At 41.5% G+C, this 16,060-nt stretch overlaps 1 long non-coding RNA gene across 1 annotated transcript; it reads left to right on the top strand.

The window, feature by feature from the left end:
* Positions 1-9,337: 9,337 nt before the first annotated feature.
* Positions 9,338-10,523, top strand: LOC140663790 (uncharacterized). The gene is made up of 3 exons (XR_012046334.1): positions 9,338-9,430; positions 9,736-9,973; positions 10,046-10,523. It is a non-coding gene; the product is annotated as an uncharacterized lncRNA (long non-coding RNA).
* The last annotated feature ends 5,537 nt before the right edge of the window (positions 10,524-16,060 follow it).

Here is a 16,060-nt window from a genome sequence, read left to right as displayed (position 1 = left end):
CGTCCGCGTTGGTGAGAAGGAGAAAGAAAGAGAGACAGGCTGAATCGAAAAAAAATTCTGAATCACGACGATGGACCGCCGAGATGTCCACTCGGTCGCTTACACTCGAAAGAGCTTTTTTTTCTTTTTCGCACATATCGATGATAAGCAGCGCCGACTGTTTGTCACCGTCGCTCTGATCGCTCGCGACGACTTTACGTTGCGATTTCGACCGAGCATCGCCGGAGGGGAAGCTGTGTACGCGCGCGCGCGCGTGCGTCCATATGGTAGGGGACCAGGAGGATTTCGCGCCCAGCGGATGGGGGAAACCAGGGAAACCCCACGCACGGCGCATGCACCGGTCGCCGAGTCGTTGGTGGGGTTTCTCAACCGACGGCGCCAGAATCACCCCTCCCGTCCTCCTACTTCCCTCCCTACTCTTCTCTTTCCTGCGTCCGGCGACGGCGACGGCGGCGGCGGCGGCGGCGGCGGCTGGTTCCTCGTCGGTGCACTCTCGCCTTGGAAGGGAGTGCGCTGATCACACGCGCGGCGATATTCTCTCTCTCTCTCTCTCTCTCTCTCTCTCTCTCTCTCTCTCTCTATCTCTCGCTTGTTCTCTCTTTACCTCTCCCTCTTTATCCCTGCGACTCCGATGTGTTTGTTTGTTTATAGTCGCGTTCTGGGAAATACCCGATACGAGTAACGGAGTCTTATACGCGCGCTGCGTCGCTTGCATTCCCATTCTGGAGTTGCATCCGGTCGGTTCTCGAATCCCTTTGGTACTTTGAATAAGCGACTGTTCCGTGATGTTACCGCCGCTCGGTGTCCAACTGATTTTGGAATTTCTTTTTCGGCTCGTTTCCCGCTCTTTTTTTTTCCGCTACCTGTACATACTTCGCTGTGCCTTTCAACTTTTGAAGAAAAACCAAACGATTTTTCTGAATAGACGTAAAAATAATGTTTCCGAAAAAAGGAAAGTCTACTACGTAGTAAACACTATACTACGCGTCTATTTTCTCGATATAATCACTTGGAAATAAGAGCGACACACCTTCTCTCATTAAAATAAGCGACGTAGTAGAAAGATTTACTTTCTCGTGAGAACTTTGTAAAGAATGTTGATTGAAAGAAAAGAAACTCTATCCCTCATAATACACTATCTTACATTTTTATATCCCCATAGAGTTTAAAACGTGTGTATCCAATATTCCGATACCCTACAGTCCAGTTACTTTGGCGTTCCCGACGCATCCGCGTATAATTTATTAATATGGACGGAACGATCGAGTGCACGAGTTGTGATCGTTGATCATCGTCGACGGCGCGGCCGCGGGTTCCCTTCCGTAAATCTTCCTGACGCGTCGATAGATAACCCTCTCGCCGCGACTCGTGCGGTCGACGCGGACAGGCGGTCGTACACCGGGATCGATAGAGAGGAGAAGGCACGACGTTTATCTGGCTGCGCGTTTCGAAAAAAAAAAAAAAAAAAAAAAAAAAAGTCTACCTGTAATCTCGAAGAATGCACTACGTCATCGCCTAACAATCCGCGTAATGTGTACACGCGCGCGTCGTCTATCTGTAAAATCGCACGACAAATATTGTACAATGATGTTGCGTAATGACGCATGACGATGGCGCCGCGTGACCCGGACGAGGAAAACGTAGTAGGAGCGTGTACGATAAATGCAACGAAGGATGATGATTAATTAGGGCCAACGTTTGGCGACGCCCAATGCGACCTACGGAAGGCGTCGAGAGATTATTTTCGGGCTAGTCGTAAATTTTCGAGACATTTCGTTCGAGCTTTTACTAATTTTCACGCTGTCAATCTTCCGTAGTTTTGTGAGACTCTACGTGAACTACTTCACGTCCGACAATCTTTTGAACCTTATTTCCGCACTTGGTGCTCGTTCTAAAAAAATATTTATAATCTACAAAATTTTTTAGATAACGTCAAACAAATAAACTTACTCAATCGATCTATCGACTTGCCTATGACTTAAGACTGCCAGCTGTTCCTCTCGTTTTCCCGTTGTTTTCCACTTTTTATCTGGTTTTCAGATATGGAAGGCAAGTCCCCTGGCAGGGAGGAATGTCCACACGCGTGATATATCGAAGTGAACATTTCCACGACGAGAAAGAGAGAACTCGTCGGAATGCTTTAGCGTGCATAACAACGATATATAACGGCCGGCAATTATTCACCGAACGCTATGATAATAGGCTGCGATTTGCGGAAGAGTCAACAACGAACGCGGCGAATTCCCTCTTGGACTTTGTCGTCCAAGTGAGAGAGACGAGTAAATAAAGACACATTGTGATGTGTATAAACGCGCGAATTGAAACGACAATATTATTAAATGAACCGATAGAATGTTAATTGACCGCTGTGAAAAATACAATGCGTCGCGTCGATTAATCACATCGACACGATGATGTATTACATTCTTCATACATAATATGTTCATATAAAAGGAGCCTTAGGTTTAAAGGGCCGGAACCCGCATTGGCTTTCTGACCATTGACGCGCAATAACGTGCGCAAAATATGTACGTCATGTGTATTCTTGGCTTGTAAAATATTTTAAAAAGACCGGAAATGAAGAAGACAGGAGTCACAAAAGAAGAACATCGTAAAATTTTTTTTTAATGTTTTTTTTTTCTAAGAAGCCTCCCAGAAGCTGTGCTATAGATTAAGCGGTCGAATGTCTCTCAAAAACAGTTGTGCAGCTTTTATTGTGTAGCTGAGACGAAAAAACCGGCGAAATCAAAGATCAGACCAGGCCCGTCGACACGATACCAAGATGTTTTGAAAACAAGAATACGCGACGAAACGTAAATAGCACCGTTATAAGATCAATTCTCGCGTAACACTCGTAAAAAAATTTCATGTTTGTTGATAAGAATATTATTGATAATGTAATAATATTTTCCCTTCGTCACTTTCATGAAATTCAAAATATTTTTACATCAAGGGAGAGAGGAATACGCGCGACATCAACAACTTAATACACTTGACACTCTTCTGGGAGGTTTTCGTAGAATTTGTCGCGCAGTCATCGAACTTTACGCTATCGTCATCGTCGTATATGCTCTGCTGCGTAATTCATTGTCCGTCACGACACAACAGAGAGAATTTCTCCGCGCGAAAATACACACTTTTGCGAAATGGCCAACGGCCGGTTCGTCTGGTATGTCAATGAACAGAAATCCTTGTTCCCCTTCGGACGATTCCCCCGCGTTCATCGTCGCGTCCCATCCCTACCCTCCCCCCTCCCTCCTCCCTCCGCCCGTCCTTTCTCTTTCTCTCGATCACGGCTCTCTCGGCTACTTTCAAATACGCGCAGCGCGGTGAGAACAGTCGAATCATTGTTTGCATGATCGCGTCGTCGTCGTAATCGTCTCGTCGCCGTCAATCTCCCTCTCTTAGGCGAAATGATGATAATGCAGACTCCGAAATTCGATCGCGGAATATTTTCACGCGACGCGTCGTCGAAACCTTGGCTCCCAGATTGTTCTTGGCGATAAATTACTCTTCAACAAGAGATATAACGGTATTTGAAATATTGTGATAAAAAAAAAATGATGCAGCAGCAATATCCCTTCTTTTTATTATTTAGCAAGATTACAATGATGAATGACCGCAGAGAGCGTAAATAATTATAAAATATTTTTAATGATAAAAAGTAATAATAATACACACAACATGGAAAACATTTTGATAGAATTTACAAATGGAAAATAAACCGAAATATAAATGACTTTCTTTTGCTTTCGATTCACATATAATAGACAGATGATCGAGCCGCACAGATGCGTGAGTTGGATGGTAATGCGTAATTAAGGATGTACGAAATCGTGACTTGAGACTCTGTCCATGGCGTGTCTGACAATGCGGAAGTGCGTATTTAGCTCAGCCGGTATACATAAGCGGATGCCGTGTCTTCTCTAGCGGCTTTACTCGCGCCGTTTTACATACGTCGGTGCCAGAAAATCTGCTGGAAAATCGGTCACGGGTGACTAATCCGGCCGGAATTCCCGTGAGCGCGCGAACGCGCTCGCGCGATTGTTCCGCGGCTCGAGTCGTGGGAATCGAATGGTCAGATCGGTGCCAAAACCGGGAACGCGAAAGCAGAAATATATGGCGCATTAAGACGTCATAATTCATTCGCGACGCAGAAGACGAGAGAAACGATCATCTCTCTCCTTCTTTCTCTCTTTTTCTCTGCTACAATTTCTCTGGAATAAATTCCGTGAATAGACACGTAGATAAATCATCCGGCAGAATTTTTTGGAATGAATCTAACAATTCTCTTTAGGTATAATTAAAAATAACAGTTGTATTTAGATATGATTATTATGATATTCGCTAAAAAAAAAAAAAAAAATATAAATTTATCTGCTTGGATAATTCTGAACTAAAAGTAAACTATTAAGGAAAATAAATATTTACCGAGAAGAAGACCGAGAAATGGATAAGATGGGTATGCGAAGATATCCGTATTTAAATACATGATCCCCAAATTGCTTTGAGCATACGACGGTGAAGATAATCTCAGTTCTTCGTAGAGGTCTAGTTACATCGGTGATTTATTGATGATAATTGTACGGTAATTTAATTCAGATTTTTGTTCAGAATTCCGGACGAAAATGCTAGAATTGAAGTGGCCGAAGAGAGGAGGCACTATAATTCCTTCAACCCCCATATTATACCTCCATACTGAATGTATACGCTTCGTGTGCGTGAGCTCGTTATTATTCATTTATCAGGACCGTTTATTACGGCGGCGAATGACTACCGCTTTACAAAAGGAATAACGTATCGCGGCTTTCTTAACCGCAAACCGTAACTCGAATATATGTAGCTATATACACGGTGATCGCGCACCACCATAGGAAACGTAACCCACGCAAGGTGCACCGTCACACGACGCCCGTGTGTCATAATGATACGCGATAAAATTATCGTAACAATAACTACCTCGCCTTTGTTGGATCGCCGAGCGAGCCGAAAGAGCGGCGGCCACATTCGAGTAACGCTAAATAAATGCACGACTAATTAATGGATGCGTGCGAGAGAACGTGTGCTACGGAACGGCACACAAAGACGCAAATAAAGGTGTGTCTACAAACAGTGTCGCGCGCAATTGTCATAATAATCGAAATTGCGTGGATTGCAATGTACAACAATGTATATCGCGATCTGGATGCATCAACTTCCATTCTTTTACTGTCCTCTTTTTTTTTCCGGCAAACTTATCCGATTGTTTAATTGTTATTAATTTCCACGGTAATTAAAGACCACAACTTCTTTCTGTTATGAAAGAATTGACTTTAAATCCTTCCAGAGATATCAATTTAAATAATAAAACGAATAACACAATACGGATAAGACACTCGTTGGTATACAAAAACAAATTTCATCATGATATGATGTTTTCCATGTGTTGTTGTTTTACTGTTATTTTTATTCTCACACGCGTCAATCAATTGACAAAACAATCAGCTGTTTATCGAGCGACCATCTACGCAACGATCAACGTTCGCGGCGTAAAATTCCGATCATCGAATTCCAGAGCGCGATTGTCGGTTACGGGATTTAACGCTTACGTGACTAATTAACCGAGAATTCGAGCGATATCGCGTCTTACGAAGTGTGCTGATAAACGTTCTCTCGAACTCGGGACAACATTTTATCGATTATAGTGTCTTACAGCAAAGGAGGAACAAAACCGGTCGCGGCTAATTGCCGATCGCCGCGGGTAGAAGCGTTGCGTGACTGCGTTAATTCGCGCGTTAATCGCGATATCATATCTATAGTCCTCAAAATTGTTTGATGACAGCATACGTCAATAAGCTTTGGAATAACAAGGGAAGACTAATCTTAAATGTACTTTTACGGTCGTGCATTCACAATTGCTTCAATTTTGATATTTTCATTTTACTATTAATTTTAAGCGGTTATACTAGAAAATTTTATTTTTAATTTAATTTTAATAATTTGATTTTAATTTCTTATTGAAAGGGTCAGGCACTTTAATTATGTATATACATAATTAATTAAAGTTAGAGATATAACAATACAATACGCGATAAGTACCATGAATTTTTTCATTAGAAAGAAAAAAAATATTCATCTCTACGTTTCGACACGAGACGTTTTGATGGGCATGACTAAGGAGTGACATGAGGTAGGACGGATTAATCGGCGAAGCCGCTTGTTTGTGACAAACAAGCAGCTGTTTGCAGCCGGTCTATCGGTTGTTTATGACGGGCGGGTGAAACTCTCACTTACAGCGGCGTAGTAAATCGCGTAGGTAGCGTGAATCACTCGTGCCGACGATCTTCGGACCTCATTCACTCACAATCAGTCTGACACTCGACAGCAGCGGCCACAATGGCAGTGGCGGAATTGCAGAAATCACGCTTCTTAATTAATCCCTGAGCGAGCGAACTTTGTACGGATGATGGAGCCGATAAGGCGCACGTGAACAAGCCCGAGGGAAGGGGAGGAAGGCAATGGAATAATGTCTACCGAGTTGTCTCGCGTTTGCTTCCACGTTACCGTGTGTTGGCTGCGGGAAAATGTCTTCATCTCGAGCCTTTCTCTTTCTCTTCCTTTCTTGCACGTGCGAACGTGCGGATTAAAAATATGCGCGTATTGTATGTTTATAATTATAATTTATAATTACATTCAATATTGACGTATTACATCACTATGAAAATAATCGACACGTATGAATAGTATGCCTCGTCTGTTATTTGCGAGTATTACATGTATCCACATGTATACATGTTGAAAAAATTTCTGTGATTAAACATTAATTGATAAACAGCGACAAATTGTCGAGTTGCGTAAAAAGAAAGAAAAACATAGATTTGCGCCGGCGTAAACGTTATTTGCGCGTTAATCGAACGCGTGTCGCGCGACGAACGCGTGAAAAATAACTCGCCGATCTAAAATAAGCGTGATTGCGCGCGCGAGCGGGGATCGAGCGGAGGGTCGGGATTTTGCCGTCGCTCTTTCGCTCGGATTGATCGATCACCTCTGGGATTTATCGCGACGGACAGTGGTCCGCTCCTCTCGGAAACACGGAAACGAGACTTTGATGGTCGTAGATCGTGACGTTTTGCCCATGAGAGGAGTACCGCGGGACGAAACGGCCGTTAACGAAACCGTCACTATGTCCACTGCAGTTGGATTGCCTCTCGATCTTTGATTCGACTCTTCACGGCCGTAGTCGCCTCAATGGCGACTATTAATCGCCGATTTGCCAACGGAAATTTGGCAACGAGACTTACCGGGGACTATGATGATACGTACATCATACTCATAATGGCACTCGTGTAAATGTGTGAAGCAATTAATGAATATTTTTCTCTCTCAACTAATTTCAAATCCTCTTAAGAAATTATAACTAAATTTGAATCAATTAGTAAATTTTCTTTGTGTGAGGTATAATATAATTCTATTTTTATGTCAGATTTTCTGGTATAAAAAATGACATATTAAAGATTTACTATAATTTATTAATCAATTAAGGTACAATATATAATGAAATTTATTCGTTATTTCCGTTAATTGTTAAAACTTGAAGGAACTTATAGCAGAAAGATTAAATTCCCCTCTCTCTCTCTCTTCATTGGCGGTCGTGACCTAATTTTCGCGGATTTATAAACCTTGAACCGCTTTAATGACGCAGAGGTTTGAGCGAGATCGGATCTCAAAATCCGGCCAAATCTTTCTAGCAATTAAGCCTGATTATTTGACGAACGTGAAAGGCAAGAGATTTAGTGGAGCAATAGCAATCACTGATCATTATTATGGCGACGGCAAAGCTCTCGCAGATGCAAGGGAGATAGATTGAATTAAACTTGAGCTTCGTAGTATTTATCCGAAATGTATTGATCATTTCTTTTCTCTTTAGCTTTTGTCATGCCAGACCTCTTTCTACATGTTGTTTCTCATGAAAGTAAAGTAAACGATCTCGTCCTATCGAAGGAGATCTTCGATCGATTGTGGGTGGCCGCACATTCGTTGCGGCGACTTCCGGCACGTCGCAGTCAGTAGTGTGAGTGACAAAAACAGGTATCCTCCATGCCTGAGAGGAAATCGAGATATATATATATATATATATATATACACATAGGTATATGAGACAAGTATATACAGGATGACCTGATTTGTATTCGCCGATGGAGCGCCGCATTCGCTAACTCCGATGAAAACCCACATCTTCCGGAGTTTCGGCGCTTCTCGCTATTGGTCACGCTTTGAATGCGAAAGCGACTGAATTGTCTCGCAATAGACAAAGGAGTCTGTGTAATTTTCTGCAAGTTTCAGCAACGTCAAGCCGAGCTGGAAATATCGTCGAGCTTTCGACTTCCCGGCCGTACTCGTTTTCTAGGACAGACACGCGCGCGTAAAAATAAAGAACGCCGAGTAGGTATAAGAGGTGTACCGACCTCCGCTTCCATTCGACATTTTCACGGCAAAATATTTGATCAACTATCAGCGACGCAAATAACGCGAGAATAATTCACCTTATTTGCGATATCCTACTTTTCAAAGGTCTCGGAGCACGAGCGCCCGTTTCTGAACTAATTCGGTAAAACGAGATTCAGTCTTAAAAATATCAAGATGTGATTTCATCACAACTATTCATACTGTAATACTATATTAACAGAATATATGATGTGTGTAATTTTATTTTTAAATTGTCAACATGTTTTATTTTATGAAAAAATTATTTATAATTGAATCTTTCAATTATAAATCACTTTTTCATAAAATAACGTATATATTTAAAAATAGCATATTATATATATATATATATATATTATGTGGAAAGTTTTCATTAACATTCTACTAAAGATGTTAATTTGAACGCGCAGAATAGGATTGTTTGCGACGCAATTTGCTCATCTCCTGCGCATAATTTTCACGTCCCGGTGACATCGTATTTCATGTCTGTCTGGCGAGGCGATGTCGAAATCACGAGAGTTCGAGTTGAGTTTAAACAACTCATCGCCTTGTAACCGATGCATTCGATGCGCAATTTGGCGCGCCGGGCCAGACGGCCTGGAAAGTGCGAAAATATTTTTTTCGCCTTCATCTCTCGTGCGTTCGCGACGTGTTTTCTTTCCTGCTCGGGATCATGCGCGTGAACAAACTGACAACGCGACACTGACATCGCCACTCTCATCGCGGCTTATTCCAGCACCGTGCGTCATCGCGCGCTGCTCAGCAATAACAAACCGCTGTCGAAGAACGATACTTCTGACGGCAAACAACGATTGAGCAATGACGCGTTACAAAGATCGATACGGTGAGGTACGTGCCACCTGTGCGTGAATCGCGATTATCAACTGCTCTTTACGCGTACCATCGATCACCGTCGCCGATCCGGATAAACACCTAATAAATAGCTCCGACATATTTCGCGAGTGAGGTATGTTTTAAGCCTACGAACAGAGAGCAAAATATAAAAACAATATACATAATACGATTTATTTTCTTTAATATGCTCCAAAACTAAATTCTACGGTCACTAGAGCAAAAAAGTAAAGAGCATACATTTATTCTTTATTTCTTATTTTGAATTTTTACTCGACGAACAAAGCAAAATAAAAAATGGAAAACTTTAATGCCAAGTCGGTGTGATACATAAACAAGATAAAAAAAAAAACAACTGAAATATATTTAAAAAAATTCTCTGTATCCATTTATCAATATGTCTATTTATCTAATTATCAGGTTTACTTAACCGACAAACGAAAGAGAAGAATGAAACCGTCAGAACGATACATAAATAAGGACAAACGAGGAAAGGAAAATATAATACTTGTAAACATATTTTTAAAGATCATCTGTCATGTTGGACATTATTGCAAATGTGTCTGCTTGCTTAATTATCGGATTCGCTGGAAGGACACCCATCTTTGGACTTTTATAAACGGTACGATTGCCGGCGTCGCTTGTTTCCCATGAGCAGGTAAAAATTTAAAAGGTTGACTGCGCTTAGGTGGAATTTGAACGGCCGGCGAAAATATATTTTTGAATGCAGATGCCGGTCAGGTGGCAGGTAGGCGCCGTAAATCAAAAGAGAACAAATAGAGTGTATCGTCTGTGCGTCTGGCTCCCTATTGGCAACGAAGTTTAAGTCGCCGGCGTGCAAACAAAGGAAAACGCAAGCGGATCCTGAATGAAAAATATCTTAAAGTCTCAGATGCTCAGATGCTCGACGGCGCAAATAGCCGTGGACGAGCAAATAACAGTACCGTTAACTATTCAAAATCTAATTTTATCGTTAACCCTTTCGCAAGTATCTGCCGTCGAACGGAAATAAGTCGATGACATTTTCGTCGTCAGCGTTTACGTTTGAATAAATTATCACGGAAGGAGCAATTTCTGCGTAAAAGCAAATTATTTAGTATTATATGAGCAAAAGTGTAAAAATATAAAGTACTGCAGTCTGCATATTTTTGTCTGTCTATTTTCAGATTTGATACGCGATACTCCAGAATGATCAATAATAACTTATTTTTCTCTCTAAAATTCATTCGTAAGACAGTTGAGTCATATCCTTCCTACAATGTTTGCTTTATTTATAAACTCGGAATTATTTAGGATTTCGCAAGGACGGTAGTTTCGGGAAAAGAAACTAGACGGTAACTTCATTACTAAAAAGTGAACCGTACACAAGATGCCTGTGGCTTGACGCTAATACTTTATTTATGATGCCGTTATATTAGCTGCAGTCTTCCCATTACGTATTTACGCACTCAGCCTCGCCCGTTACATGTTTAACATGCGGCTGCGAGTTTGCGCGTAAATACACAACGCTAATCGATGTTAAGGATCTATATTTTCCGTATATTAAAGCCGCTGTTCCTTAAGACTAAGAAGCTTTTGAAATAAATTTTAATTCTAACGCGATAGATATGTACCTAGATAGATCTCGCGTGCATATTATAACGCTCGAGCTTAAGGCAAAATTAGCGATAACAAAGAAGCACAAAGAAACGATCTCGATATACCTAGATTCGTACAACTGCGTAGAGAATCGTATGGCGTAATGGCATTACACCGTCTGGAGAACCGTCTGAATTATCATTCGTTTCCCCTCGGTCAGTCACGTACATTCTTAGACGTTTAATACGCGGCGCGACCACGATCTTCATTAATTAAATTCGTCGCGCGTCAGCGAGAAGTGCGTCGAACGATAATGTGCGAGATGCGCGCTCCCGCTTCCCGCTTCCCGCTTCCCTTCTCCTCCTGCCTTTTCGATGCACTCGGACTATTTCATCGGCGCTTCCTTTGCGCGCGCGTTCCCGGTTCCATCCTTCTCCTCCTCCTCCTCCTCCTCCTCCTCTTCCTCCTCCTCCTCTTCTTCCTCTTCCTTCCTACTCTCCCCCCCTCGGTTTCCTCACCGCCGCTTTAATAATACCGTGTTTGCAGTCGGCGGAATTATGCGCCTGGGAATATAAAAAATGCGGCACCGCGCTCGAAATACCACCGGACACTTTGCATACCGGCGAGAATTCAACTCTCGTTTCTAACGTTATATTATGCCATAAAGCACGGGGTGGGTGCATTATGTGCACGCACACAGCAACAATCGCACATGCAACTCGATGCCCGGCTCTAAAGAGGCCCGTAATAACCACCATAAACAATGATTTCGGTATGTCTACAATCGTGTGGCGCGCGACGATTGGATTAAGGCGGCGCGAAATTTCCGGTCTTTGTACGAACATATCGTCTGGCAGTATCCAAGATTGGAGCTTTTAAATAGTATCGATCCTGTGCAAGGACTCTCGGTAAATTTGTCTTCGTAATAATATATCGTTTTATGTTGAAGTATGTAATTTTTTAGAAACGCCTTTTGAATGTTTTGTCGAATATTTGAATTTCGTCGACTTTAATTTTAAGCAAATTGACAGTCTCTTGAATCCTTTCTAAAGTTAAGAGCGCGCGAGAAACCGACAGTTTCTCGAGTTGTGAGAAATTTTATTTGCCTTAAATTAATTGCCTCAAGATGTTTATCTTATTTTTATATACGCTCGAAGCTTGTGAATTATGTCAACGAAATGAGATGTTTTAATTTTTTAATAACACCCTATTCATAGTCATAACACGCATGATAATTTCAGATAGAATGAATCGATACGCGTGAGAAGTCAATAAGAATTTAAATTAATGATTAACAATATCTTCTCATATCAATGACTTTTTCGATGTCACGATACCAGAAATAGAAACGGCAGCGTCGAAATTTTATTCATTATCGCGAGCCACAGAGTCGACTCTCGTTCTCACGAAAACGTGTTTGTTTCACTTCAGAATTGGGTAAATATCTAACTGATTTGTGTTTCGTAACGTGTCCGGTATTCTCGCCTGAGGCTCTTTCGTCCGCTCCGGAAGAAAATGTTTATGTTTTTCTAATCACGATGTCGTCACGACATGCGATAACATGTACGACAATCGATGGAATACACAGTTGCGTGTCCACGACGCGCACGAAATAAAAATTTCCATAAAGCCAGCTAATGTACGACGAGCGACGATCCAAAAGCGCACACACATACAGACGCACACTCATTATCAAAAGCGTTTCTATTTCGTAATCCGAGAATTATGAGAAATATTTAAACAGCGCTAGCTTTCGCCATGGGATTTTTATCTCTGGCTTCTTCCATTTCTCGGATGAAATCAGAAATGTATCGACCGTTAACTAAACTTTCTTCTCTAACTCTTGTTTTCCTCCTTCTTTATCTTTGTTTTCACAAAGAAATTTTCCCTACATAGATATAAGATACGATGTACAAAACATTTTTCAGACACACGTATATACACAAACTCGGTGACATTAACTAATGATTCTTTAATTTTCGTTCATTAATATAAACTTTTTATCGATGGTATTTTTAAGTAAGGACACATATAATAATAATATATTTATGAAATGATGAAAGTGATAAATCGAATATTAATAAAAACGAAGGATGAATCTCGTTAAGCATCAGCTTTGCATAAGAAGTCGCTAATTCCGACTGCGTCATACTAGACGACGAAAAACTCGGGCTTCTCAACGAGTAACTGGAGAAGCGAACCACTTTATTTTTCCGCGCGGTTTTGTTCCCCGCGAGCCTTTCTCCGCCGCACGATAATCTTTCCGGATCAGGCCACTCTCTCGCATCCGCGCGATTATACTTGGCATCTGGCGCGCGCGCGTGAAACAACATCCATCACTTCTAGCTTTCTGGTGCTTTCGGAGCAATTAATCACGCGGCCATTGTTCAGCATCCCTCCGCATCCCTTTTCCCGCCCCCATTGCCGTCGCGTGGATCCGTGATAACGCGTTATCGCGATCCAAGGGATCGCGCATCGTCGAACCGTGTATAAATATGTGTCGATAGAGTATCGCGGCGGTGGTTCGCTTTGCGCGATCGATCGATCGATCGATCTCCTACCCTTCCTTCCCCCTCGTCGCGAAAGTGCCCTCTGTTCGCCTGCCGATATAAACCGGCGTCGTTATTTCTTACCGATTATTTATCGCGTCTTCGCAACGTGAATTTCCCGCATTCGCAACTTCTTACTTAGCGATGGCGCTGGTGCAGGTGCACCCAGCTTGAAGGGTGTATCTTGCGCACCCGCGGATATTTAATGCACTCACACGAGACTCGCGTGGTACATATATAACAGCGTTAGGTTGTACGTATACGCGACGTGAAACGGCGCAACGTGTGCACGTGTTACTACCACGTGGGATTTGCTATTGGCCAAATCGAAGGGTGGAGAGAAATGTTTCCCTACCGTCTCCCTGCTACCTCCACCTCCCAATGGCAGTCTGCATTCACGACGTTTACTCGGGGCAAACGTTCGACGGCCACGTGTAAACATGCAAATTGTGTAACTGCCTCCCGTGTGCGCGCACGACCGGCTTATACATGTATCGAATCCATAGGTCGAAGATGGTTAAAATTATATTCGCGTTTGTTACGAATTGGAAGCATAAAACCGGGGTTTGGTTACAAAATCGCCGACTGTGAATAATGTAAGCACGTACGATTAATGCAATGCGATTAATATCAAATCATGATGCAATATCGAATTATAATACGACGTGAAATATTAAATTCTTGTGGGAGATGCAGAGAGAGAGAGAGAGAGAGAGAGAAATATAGAGCGAAAGAAGCTAACATTTTTGAAAAATTTTACTGTGTTAATATGTCACATTCCTACTAAAATTCATATAGGTAATTTCAATTTTTATCTTATTTTTAAGTTTATGATATATAGAGTTATTAGTTATTTTTTACAATATATATTTTGCATAAATCTAGTTTGTTAATATATTGATTTCCCGAAATTTATATTTAATTGTTCCTATACTGTACTCTTTTAAAAAATATTGATTCGGTATTGCAATAAATTATTACTATTAATATATATTTGGCTAATTCATATTTTAATAAATATCTATTTAGTTAACAAACAATGCGTTAATGTGCGATAACACAATCTGAATTTTGCGATAATAATAGAAATTTTTCCAGTCTCTAAAAAATTTCACTGAAAATTTTACTCGCAAGTGTTTCGCAAATGCACGCAATATACGTCAATACTCGCACAAATACATTTATCATGTGCGAATCAATTACTGTAGGCTGAATTGATTTTACGTTACAATTACTATGGTTTTAAAACGAGGTTAACACGAATCTCAATTCGGTGATCACTCTTCAAGGATCCAAGTAAATCCACGCTATGCGTGTGCGATCTAGATTTTCAATTTTAGAGCATCGCTAACGAGACGATTGGGGAATTATTTTATTTTTGGAGACCCTAAGTATAGACGATGCACGCAAACTCGTAGTAGTAATACATGCTTGTATATGTGTGTACGCGTGCGTTGAGATGAGCAGCCAAATGGGTCTCGAGTTCACCTGAGAATATATACGATATTATATGTTTACACCTGTGAGTCGTCAAACGTTTTTGTAAGTTTCCGACTGTGCGTAGGCACACGCGCGTGACTTGGAACGTGTGAATTTAATGGAACTTAATGAAATCGAGAGTGTTTTGTGATAAAATGTTATTATGGGTTTTCTCGAAGCTCTCGTAACGCACGCCTCTTATTAATGAGTGGAAAAATGTTTACCGCGCAACCTGGGGAGACGTCATCGCACGTCTTATCTGTCGCGACGCAGATCTGCACATCTGCGGGTTGCATAATTTCTGATTATATTTCGCTACGCGATTATGTGTTCTATATCGTGGCGTATTTATCAGAGACATTACATGTTTTTCCATACGTGCGAAAGATAGCATCGTTTGAGTCGTCATGAGCGTGTCATGATCGCTCGATAATGTGACACGGGTTAATTTAATTTTCAAGTATCAAGCTCGGCGCTATCGCATTATTATCGCTTTGGCGTTTTATTTTTATCTCGCTTCTAATTTAATCCTCATTCGCGATTCTAACCTGTCGGCAAGACAGACGAAATTTGATCTAGGCGGGCAGATTGATCGTTCTATTAGGTACTGTGCATCTCTTTCTCTCTTCCAATGTGACGTCGCGTGCCGTACCGCCACGTGAACGGAAGCGCGTGTAAAATACTGCCAACATATATTGGTAACCAGGCTGATCGCCGAGAACGAGAGTTTGACAGTCGATCTTTAGAGAATCGCACGTGTAGGCAAATAAGTTAAAATTATCGTAACTTATGATCATATCAGTTTATAAATACGTCGTTATTTCAGGAAGGAGTCGTAATCATTGACGGATCACTGCTTTCACACAGTTTCAATTCGTAAAGATGCAAAACTGTTGTAATATAAATTAGGTCTAATCTGATAACACAGAGCGAGAAATACAATAGTCATACTCCCATTCATAGTTTATCGAGGTGCTCGAAGAGGCGTGAGAAAGAAATGCAGCTTTGTAACTTTTATGACTCACCGAGAATAGTCTCCTCGACGTCTTCGTGAAGTACGAGGACACATTATGGTACTTTTTGCAGGCCATCGACGGAGCGACAGAGGAGGAACTGTATATAGCGTGAAATTTTTCTCG

Source organism: Anoplolepis gracilipes, chromosome 3, assembly GCF_047496725.1.
Source record: "Anoplolepis gracilipes chromosome 3, ASM4749672v1, whole genome shotgun sequence".
NCBI lineage: Eukaryota > Metazoa > Arthropoda > Insecta > Hymenoptera > Formicidae > Anoplolepis > Anoplolepis gracilipes.
This window is presented reverse-complemented; position numbering and strand designations above follow the sequence as displayed.